Consider the following 8,544-nt stretch of genomic DNA (forward strand, 5'->3'; position numbering starts at 1 on the left):
ACGGCCTAAGTAGAAACTTAAGTTACATATACAGCAAAATGTTATTTGCTTTGCAGAAAACACTAGAAATATTTGTATTAAAACAAATATAATATCCCTTCATAGATGGATATTTTCCACATGTATACACTCACGTACACATTTATAAGTCAAGAAATGTGTAGCCATGTATATTGGATCTATTGCTGATGAACGGCAGGACTCATTTTATAATGAAAGAACTAGTTGGGGAATTTAATATTTCACCTTTTTTGTGGTTATTTCTTTTGTGTGATTTTTTCGCCTTGAGGCATTATGACCCAAGAAATATATCAACTATATACAACAAAAATTTTTATAAGAAACAATCCAACATGATATGCATTCTCTTGTTTACTTACTCAGTGCTACTCTCATTTTTAAAAATGTAATCTGCAACCCACTAAGTTGATTTCACAAACCAATAATGTATTGTGTTGTGTGTTAATAATCCTGAGGTCTAGATGTGTCAGTGTGTTTAAGAGGCTTCCAACTAAGAGGTGTGTGTACAGCCTGGAATCTCTCTTGGAATCTGGATGTTAACTTATTTGTTCATTCCTCATAAACATATACTGAATACCACTAGGTGCTCAGGTCCTGAAATCATGGACAGAGCATCAAATAAAATGCAGAAAATTTTTATAGACGCTTCCCTATGTAGCAATAATATCTGCCCTATTTCTTCTCCAAGAACCCAATATCAGTGTTTTATATCAATTATACCTCAATAAATCTGGGAGGGGAAAAATTTAAATATAAGACTAGGATAACCCAGGTTATTTTCCTAATAAGAGGAAAATGGGGAAGATTATAAAACCACCCCTAAAATATTTCACTGGTGGAGAAAGAGACACAAGAGCTTGAATTTTCTCTTCTGGAAAAAAACAAGCTAGAATGTAACCTATGCTGGGAAAGAAAAGAGTGTAGGCCACCTAATTTTTCCTGGGTCATGGAATCAGAATCTTTAGCAGGGCCTCCAGGTAGATGAAGCGTCCACTAAGTGATCTCTTTTGTTTCCTTAGCTGAGATGTTCTCCAAACCCTGAGATATTTGGTTAGATGATGATCACATCATTTGCCTAAAACTGTAAATTTGCTTAGTTAGCATTTAGCACAATAGTATGCATATAGTAAGAATGAAGTGTCATTAGAATTTTATTTATTATAAACTATAGTTCTGAAAAATGTTGTCAAACTATTCATACCATGTAATTATTTCTTGACAACATTAACAATTTAAAAGGAATAATGGTAAGCACTATAGTATATTCTCTAGTGTATAATCTCATTGGTTAACATAAAGCACATTATAAAAATAATGATAAATATCAAAAATACTCCTGTTATTACCAGTTTATTACTACTGCCACTATTATTACCAGTACAATTTATTGAGCTCCTACTATATGCCAACTACTGAAATGTGCAATTGACATAAAGTACGATCTCATTTTTAGAAAAATCATAAAGTTTAACAAGTAAGTTGTAGAATAACTAATACATAGGTGAAATGACAGCAATGAGAATAAAGAAATTTTTTTCAGAATTAAAATGTATATATATTTAAAAATAAAAATTCAGTTGGTTAAAAAAATGGACCATATAATAGAGATTTCATCATTTTAACTTATATGATGCCATCAGTTTAATTCAGATTATAAAGATTCATAATGATTATAAATGTGGCTGAATCACTGTAGAAGCCAAAAAAAGCTAACATTAAACAGTGAATGTTCTTTGATAACAATATAAAAATTTTATGGTTCATTTATTTTCCTTTATTATAGACAAATAAACCTGTCAGTAATTTAATATTTTATTGTAAAATACAGGAAATACCCAAGGTTCCTTATTGGAGACATTAGAGAAGTATAGTATAATTTTGTAGTATTACTCAGTTTTATTTTGTTCATTTTTAACACTGTTTTTATTCAATTTTATCTGTTGCAGAAATGGAATTGCTTTACATATTGCATAGTCCGAAATAAAATTAGAGGTGATGTCTTTATTTTTTCCTTATCTCAAAATATTCATGTTGCTATCTTTTAATAAGAAACAGTCTATAAAATTATTTTTCCCCCTAGGTACTGATTATAGTCTAAAAACAAAATAAGAAAGAGGTGGCGAATGCAAAAATTCAGTTTTGTTATTATTTCTCTCGTCATTTCAGTTGCTAAGTTTAATCCCAAAAGAAATGAATCCATTTACATTTATAAAATAATGAAACATGGCTTTCTATTAGTATCACAATTGACTATTGGAACACTATTAAAATACAAGAATATGTAGATACCCTTATATGTGCTTGCTGCTAGTTGTTTTATAAATATGTATTGGACACTCTTCTAAATTAAGACTTGAAAAATTTACTCATTGTTAAGCATTACTATTTCCTTTGAACACAAGGACACATCTATCTTTATATTTCACCTCACTTCGATACTCAATTTCCTTCTTTCTGCATTCACAGAGAACACATATGCTACTCTGTCTCATTATTTTTGTTGGAGCTTTTAGCACAAGAGGCAAACTTGCCACAAGAGACAAGGCAAGAGGGGTGAATGATTCTAACAATTCATGAGTTTCTCTATGTGGATCCACGTACCAGAATCTTTACTGTTAGAGGCATGCTGGCATCTTTTATTTCCTATATCTATCTAAAATAAATTCAATATATTTTTAAAAATATATACATCTTAGAAAATTGGAGTATTTCTTTAAACGACTGAATATGCAGTTTGTAATAAGTAATAGCAACTGCACAATACACGTGTTCAAAGAATAATTGAAGGAATAAATGAATGCTTGAAAGAAATATCACCAATGTGTTTCTTGGTTTTTTTTTTTTTTTTGCTAATCGTCTTACCCTGTTTTATTTTCTTCATGCCACTTATGTCTGCCTGACAACTTCAATATTTGTTTTTTGTTGTTGGTGGTTTTTTAAGAACTCTTATTGAGATATAATTGACATACAATGAACTGCATATATTTAAAGTGTACAATTTGATATTTTTTTCTTATTAGTAATGTATATACAGCAATCCCAATTTCCCAATTCATCCCCCACCCCGCCCTGCTTTTACCCCTTGGTGTCCGTCCATATGCTTGTTCTCTACATCTGAGTCTCTATTTTTGTTTTGCAAACCGGTTGATTTGTACCATTTTTCTGTAGTCCACATATATGTGTTAATATACGATATTTATTTTTCTCTTTCTGACTTACTTCACTCTGTATGACAGTCTCTAGGTCCATCCATGTCTCTAAAAATATCCCAGTTTTGTTCCTTTTTATGGCTGATAATATTCCATTGTATATATGTACCACATCTTTATCCATTCCTCTGTTGATGGACATTTAGGTTGCTTCCATGACCTGGCTGTTGTAAATAGTGCTGCAATGAACATTGGGGTGTATGTGTCTTTTTGAATTATGGTTTTCTCTGGGTATGCCCAGTAGTGGGATTGCAGAACCATATGGTAGTTCTATTTTTAGTTTTTCGAAGAACCTCCATAGTGTTCTCCATAGTGGCTGTATCAATTTACATTACCACCAACAGTGCAAGAGGGTTCCCTTTTCTCCACACGCTCTCCAGCATTTACTGTTTGTAAATTTTCTGATGATGCCCATTCTAACTGGTGTGAGATGATACCTCACTGTGGTTTTGATTTGCATTTCTCTAATAATTAGTAATGTTGAGCAGCTTTTCATGTGCATTTTGTCCATCACCATGTGTTTCTTACTGCTGTTGTAACAAATTACCACAAACTGAATGGCTTAAAACAATACAAATTTATTATCTTGCATTTATGAAGGTCAGAATTCCTAAATGATTCACATTGAGTTAAAATCAAGATATTGACACATCTTCATTCTTTCTAGAGTTTCTGTGGGAGAGTTTGTTTTCTCGTGTTTTCCAGCATCTAGAGACTGCCTGAATTACTTGTTGCATGATTTGATTCCCTTATCTTCAGTGCTACCAATGTCAGTATTTCTCACACTACCATTTCTCTGGTTCTCTTTCTTTTTTATTGTAATCACCCTTGTGATTACATTAGCCCCACTGTGATAATACAGAATAATTTCTTTATTTTAAAGTCTGTTGATTGGCAAACTTAATTCCATCTGCAACTTTAATTTCCTCCTTTACCATGTAACCTGACATATTCACAAGTTCTAGGAATTAGGACATAGAAATCTTTGGGAGGGTCATTATTTTGCCTACCATACTATGATGCTATGTTATTAACTTAAAAGGGAGATAGATTGGTAAGGAAGAGTTTTGGAGATTATGATAAGAATTTTAAACTGTATTTTAAATGGAAACAAATGAAAGAATTTAAGCAAGAGAAACATCAGCAACTCAATTTTTCCTTTTGAGATTGCTTATATACAGTGTGCACAATTAATAAAAGGAGTTGAGTGGATTTGCTAATGAATTGCATGAAAAAAATGTGAGAAAAAGAAACAACAGAACACAGATCCTAAGGTATAAATCCAATTTTGTGTTCGCACTTCACTAACTGTGTAGCCTTGGAAAATTCTGTCTTAATTCCCTTATATGGAAATTGAGGATGATAGTGGTACCAAACTCTTAGTTTTTGTTGTGTTTTCTAATAAAACTAAGGTAATGCATGCAAAGAACCTAAAGTGTTAGTACATGAATTCCTCAACAAATGTTAGTTTTACTAATAATTGTTTAGGAGGTAAAACTTACCGAATGACTACATTTAGATTTAAGACAAATATTGATAATGAAAAGCCTGAAAATCAAGGCTTTTTTTTAAATGGTAAAGACTAGAGTTGGAGCATATGTGATTGAAGTACTCCAAGCATTTGCTTTTTTATTTGTTGAACACAAGATGCTTGAGAGAACTCCAACTACAAAGGTTGAGGAAAAGTTGCATGTAACTACTATTGCTCAAATACAGGTTTGGAACTGAGAGGAGAATCAACATATGTTGGCTTATGCCAATTCTGTCTTTCTTCATATAGAAAATGCTATATTTTATAATGTGCACCATTATTTTTGTACCATGCAGAAAGAAACAATAAATAAAAATTGCCAGTAGAAATATGATATGCAGTTAATCTAAAAATGAATTACCTTTTTGATGTTAAATATGAAAGAAATTTATAGCTCAGAGTCAATATAATAGAGTTGACTATTTTTGACAACTTGTGGGGAGATTAAATCATCAAGGCAAGCAGTCAGAGTGAAAAATGAAGGTCTTGGGGAAATATGACATGTAGGAGTAGAGGTAGAGGAATGAGAGATGATGAAATAGAAATTACGGGCATGGTCAATTTCTCTTTGAACTTAGCTGTCAGTGAGAGGGAGCTGGAAAAGAACATGGTGTCCGATGAATCTTCCTTTCTTTTTTTAAACTTGGGAGCAATCAGCCTATGTTTGAATACTGAATATTGATTAAAAGGAATAGGAGGGCTTTTCACAATGGATTTGCCACCAGAATAAGGTGTCATGAAAGCTAGTGCTAAATCTAAGGTAAGATGGGTAAGGAAATATCTCATATCAACATGATCATCATTGGACATGTAGATGCAGGCAAGTCTACCATTACTGGCCATTTGATCTACAAATGTGGTGGAATCAGCAAAAGGACCATCAAAAAATTTGAGAAGGAGGCTATGGAGATGGGAAAGAGCTCCTTCAGGTATGCCTGGGTCTTGGATAAACTGAAAGCTGAAAGTGAGCTCAGTATCACCATTGATGGATATCTCCCTGTGAAATTCAAGACCAGCAAGTATTATGTGACCATCATTGATGCCCAGGACACAGAGACTTCATCAAAAACATGATTACATGCACATCTCAGGCTGACGGTGCAGTGTTCTGATGGCTGCTGATGGTGATGGTGAATTTGAAGCAGGTTATCTCTAAGAATGTGCCCCTCTGGCTTACACACTGGGTGTGAAACAACTAATTGTTGGTGTTAATGAGATGGATCCACTGAGCCACCCTACAGCCAGAAGAGATACAAGGAAATCTTTAACAAAGTCAACACTTGTACTAAGAAAATTGGCTACAACCCCAACATAGCAGTATTTGTGCCAATTTCTAGTTGAAATGGTAACCATGAGCTGGAACCAAGTGCTAACATACCTTGGTTCAAGGGATTAAAAAGCCACCCATTAAGGTGGCAAAGCCTGTGGAACCATGCTACTTGAAGCTCTGGATTGCATCCTGTCACCAACTCATCCATTTGACAAGCCTCTGTGTCTGCCCTTCTACAAAATGTATAAAATTGATGCTATTTGTACTGTCCGTGTGGACTGAGTGGAGACTGGTGTTCTGAAATCTAGCATGGTGGTCACTTTTGCTCCAGTCAATGATACAACTGAAATAAAGTCTATTGAAATGCACCACTGACCTTTGGATGAAGCTTCCTGGGGACAGCATGACATTCAATGTCAAGAACGTGTCTGTCACAGATATCCATTGTGGCAGTGTGCCTTGTGACAGCAAAAATGACCCACCAGTAGAAGCAGCTGGCTTTATGGCTCAGGTGATTATCCTGAACAATCCAAGCCAGTCCAGTGCTGAGTATGCACCTGTGCTGAACTGTCACACAGCTTAAATTGCTTGCAAGTTTGCTGAGCTGAATGAGAAGATTGATTGTTGTTCTGGGAAAAAAAGCTGGAAGATACTCCCAGATTCTTGAAATCTGGTCGTTTCGCCATCATTGATACAGTTCTTGGCAAGCCCAGGTGTGTTGAGAGCTTCTGTGCCAGTCCTCATCTGGGGCACTTCCTTGTTGGTGACGTGAGATATGGTTGCTCTGGGTGTCATCAAAGCAGTGGACAAGAAGACAGCTAGAGCTGGTAAGGTCACCAAAACTGCCCGAAAAGCTCAGAAGGCTAAACAAATATTATCCCCAGTCCCTACCACCCCAGGCTTAATCAGTGATAGAAGAGCAGTCTCAGAACTATTTGTCTCGGCCATTCAAGTTTAATAGTAAAAGACTAGTTGATAGCGCTGCATCGTAAAACCTTCAGAAGGAAAGGAGAACATCTTGTGGACGCACATTTATGGGCATGTGCGTGTGTGTGTGGCAATTTTAAGTTATTAGTTTTTAAAATCAGTACTTTTTAATGGAAACAATTTGACCAAAAATCTGTCACAGAATTTTGAGACCCATTAAAACAAATTTTAATGAAGAACCTGTGTCATCTTTTTTGTTTGTTTTTTGGCTATGTTGAGTCTTCATTGCTGAACACGGACTTTCTCTAGTTGTGGCGAGCGGGGGCTACTCTTCATTGCAGTACAAGGGCTTCTCTCATTGAGGTGGCTTCTCTTGTTGGGGAGCATGAGCTCCAGGCGAGTGGGCTTCAGTAGCTGTGGCTTGAGGGCTCTAGAGCGCAGGCTCAGTAGTTGTGGTGCACGGGTTTAGTTGCTCCGCGACATGTGGGATCTTCCCAGACCAGGGATTGAACCCATGTCCCCTGCATTGGCAGGCGGATTCTTAACCATTGCACCACCAGGGAAGTCCCCCTGTGTCTTCTTTTGGTCGACATTGTAACTTCCTTAGCCCTACTTAGGTAAAAGTCTTTGATAAGAGTTTCACAAAACTTATTTCTGGTGTACCGCCTGCTATAACTTCAGAATTTGGTAATTCTGAGTTAACAATTTTTTCTGCATAGGGATTCCTATTTTTTTCACCTTGCTAAAGTGGGAGAAATTACCTATTTAAGTACATAGTGAAAAACTATGGGAGGAGTCTTTTGGTGCAATGCTTCCTAGGTTAGGACAGATAATCAAAGAGTAACTTTGTTTATATGTAAGGTGACTTATAAGAAGGCCAAATTCTGTAATAGTAATATTTGTGTGATACATTTAAGCATCTGTATAATTACATCAGTATTGAGTAAACTTGTTGGTAAATGTCAAATTTTAGTTCCCAGTTATTGGAATGTGCATTCTCTCATTTACAAATATTGAAGTAGTAGAACCTTAAGTGTGAGGCTTCAATAATATTGAGTGCTGCCCTGCTAGAGTTAATTGTATCCAAATTCTAGGAAAAAGAAAAGATACTGAAAGTTGAAAATAAGAAAAGACTAAGAGAGAGGAAAAATTGAATTATATAAAAGAATGGGGAATAATAAATTAAACAATATTCTGTAGAAGGCAAGTTATATGGAGAGAAGAAGGTGGGTTTCAGGACACATGTGGAATAGTTTTCTCCTGATTGGTAGAGGCAATGCTGCCACTGTAATGGGAGGGAAGGATAGAGTGCCTGGAGAGATGCTGAAGAGAGATGTGGCAGGAGGGTGGGGGTGTTCCATTGGATGGCTTGAAGTCAGTCAGTGAAAGATGAAGAAAGGTCATCCACTGAGAGTAGTAGAGTAGAGATAAGGTTGAGTGATCCCATGAGAGAAAGTGTGTAAAAAGCATTGTGGCAAAGAGTGAATGAATGAATTCAATAAGGGAAATGTACTAATATGGACAAGTAAACTGGAAATTTTGTTGAATGTAGTGATAAAAGACATTTACTTCATAGGGTTATTGTG

The 8,544-nt window shown here is 35.4% G+C and overlaps 1 pseudogene; it reads left to right on the forward strand.

The window, feature by feature from the left end:
• Positions 1-5,526: 5,526 nt before the first annotated feature.
• Positions 5,527-6,989, forward strand: LOC130848403 (elongation factor 1-alpha 1-like; annotated as a pseudogene).
• Positions 6,990-8,544: the final 1,555 nt, after the last annotated feature.

Source organism: Hippopotamus amphibius, chromosome 3, assembly GCF_030028045.1.
Source record: "Hippopotamus amphibius kiboko isolate mHipAmp2 chromosome 3, mHipAmp2.hap2, whole genome shotgun sequence".
Lineage (NCBI taxonomy): Eukaryota > Metazoa > Chordata > Mammalia > Artiodactyla > Hippopotamidae > Hippopotamus > Hippopotamus amphibius.